The sequence below is a fragment of the Aplysia californica genome, unplaced genomic scaffold (assembly GCF_000002075.1).
Source record: "Aplysia californica isolate F4 #8 unplaced genomic scaffold, AplCal3.0 scaffold00328, whole genome shotgun sequence".
NCBI classification, from domain to species: Eukaryota; Metazoa; Mollusca; class Gastropoda; order Aplysiida; family Aplysiidae; genus Aplysia; species Aplysia californica.
In genome coordinates this window covers 727,921-730,112 of record NW_004797598.1, presented here as the reverse complement: position 1 = coordinate 730,112, position 2,192 = coordinate 727,921, and the positions used below count along the sequence as shown (strand labels likewise).

Genomic DNA, 2,192 nt, shown 5'->3' with positions numbered 1-2,192 from the left:
CTCTCTCTCTCTCTCTCTCTCTCTCTCTCTCTCTCTCTCTCTCTCTCTCTCCTTTCTCCTAATTACTCTATCTCCCACTTCGATTACTTACCTTGTTTGTTTATTTGGAGAACTGAAATCGCTCTGTTGCACACCTCAGGACTCAGGAGAATCTTGCAGTCTCGTCAGCTGTGACCGGTAAGTTGTTTGACGCTCGCAGTGCGTGCTCTCAGGTGGGTGCCGCTACAACGAATTACGTCGCCATAGGAACACCTTGAAAAGAGTCAATAAAATCCCAGGAGACGGTTTTTGTTAGGAGGAAGGGGGGGGGGGGAGAAAGAAAACACAGACGTCGTTCTCACAGCTGTTATTGCAAGCCTCGTAAACAAAAACAACGACGTAGCTTCTGGTGAAATCCTACTATACGCGGAAACTTAACAACAGCACAAGTACGTTGGTGTTGAATCTCAGCGGTTTTATGGTAGGACCGCGCCGCGATCTGCGGTTGAAGTTTCAGATGTCCGTCGTTTTTAGCCCGAACGAATAAATCCCTTATCGGCCCTAGTATCGGCCTACCAGCTGAGCGGAGCGGGGATTGAAAACAAGTCCAACAACAACGGTGTCGCTGCCAAGCAAAGCCCCCTCTCTCGGTGTCTCTCTCTCTCTCTCTCTCTCTCTCTGTCTCTCTCTCTCTCTCTTAACTCCGCCGCGAGGAACAACTTCTGTCGTCTGATTCTCCGAACGTGTCGCCCGCTGGCTTTTACTGTCTCCTCCATTTTTCGCAGCCGACACTCGACAGCGCTCCTGATTGGTTAGTGGGATGTGACACCGCGTGCAAGCGAACCGTTCTCAGCGCTGATTGGTCGATTTTGGTTCTGTTAGCTTGGGGACACCGCGAGTGACAGATCGGTGGCGATGAATCGGGGGTTCACCTCAATTAGTGACGGCCATGGAGTTTTAATCGGGGGAACAACTAAATTCGTTGCGACCCGTTTCGACAGCTTGAGATGGGGGCGAGGGAAAGTGTCAAGCAGTTGTTGTTTTTTATCCTTTCGACCCGTCCTCGTTCTGTCACGACCGACGACGCTAATTTAGATGGCAGTGATAGCCAACACTATCAAACAATGGACCACTGATTCAGGGCAAAGATTATAATCTTTTTGGCAGTTATAACTACAGTTTATGGATGTTTTAGGCTTATCAAACTAATAAATATGCATGTATAAAAAAAATGTACGGACCTAATATAGTAAAGATCTGCTCTGTTCCCCCGGAAATCAAACTACTAAACACAACACTGAACAATGTTGATAGCTTCAAATATCTTGACTTGGCAGTACATTATCTTGACACGCCGGCATCGATGCAGAAATAGATTTACTTATGAATATAGCTACTTCATGTTTTCTTTCAGAAAACCCAGAAAAAGTTTTTGGAACTGCTGTGGCATTTGCACTGAGACAAAATTAACCCTATCCGTAAGTCGTGTTTTATTATCGTATCCATGCGACGTGGGGAACTCTATGCCACCACTTTCCAAAGAGGGGATTACTCGTTAGTCCGATCCGAACGCTTTGCAAAGATATTTTGAGGAATACTGAAAGTTTCAAGGAGATCTTCGTACTAGAAGTATTGTAAAATGTGAAGAATACAAGCCCATGGGATTGTGGGGGGGGGGGGTTACAAAATGACCCCAGGGCGTACAGATAGGGTTAAATGGTTTTAAAAGTTCAATGTTGCTGCCCTCTCCTCTGTTGTACTTGGCATCAAATGGCCGAACAAAACTACCAGACACTGAAGTTCTCAAAAAGGCTAAATGCAAGCTTCTATTTTTTAAAGCTCTAAAGGACTCAACTTCGCTGAGCTCGCCATGTCGTAAGAATGGCTGAATTTAGAATCCCCAAAGGTAGTATTCTGTTCTGAGCTGACCCCTGGGAAGCGCTAAGTTGGTGCATGAAAAGGGCGCTACAGAATCACCATGAAAATACCTCTGACACCAGGCAACACCCAAGTCCTTCGGTCAGAAATTATTCTGAATAAATGGATATTGAAACGGAAGGGACATACATCCATCGACCTAGAAGATCCTCCTAGATACTGAAAGACCCGGTTGAAGAAGAGCAGTCAAAGTTGACATCAAGTCAAATATGAGGCTTCACAAAAGAGAAATACTGAAGATCTCCGATCTCCTGGCGAAGGTCTACTTCTCTCCC

The 2,192-nt window shown here is 45.8% G+C and overlaps 1 protein-coding gene across 1 annotated transcript in view; it reads right to left on the bottom strand.

The window, feature by feature from the left end:
• The window catches only part of LOC106012319, a gene marked incomplete in the record, with an annotated part of 24,439 nt that extends 23,676 nt beyond the window's left edge, over window positions 1-763 (bottom strand). Inside the window, 1 exon segment of the mRNA XM_013084919.2 lies at window positions 92-763.
• Between the last annotated feature and the right edge of the window lie 1,429 nt (window positions 764-2,192).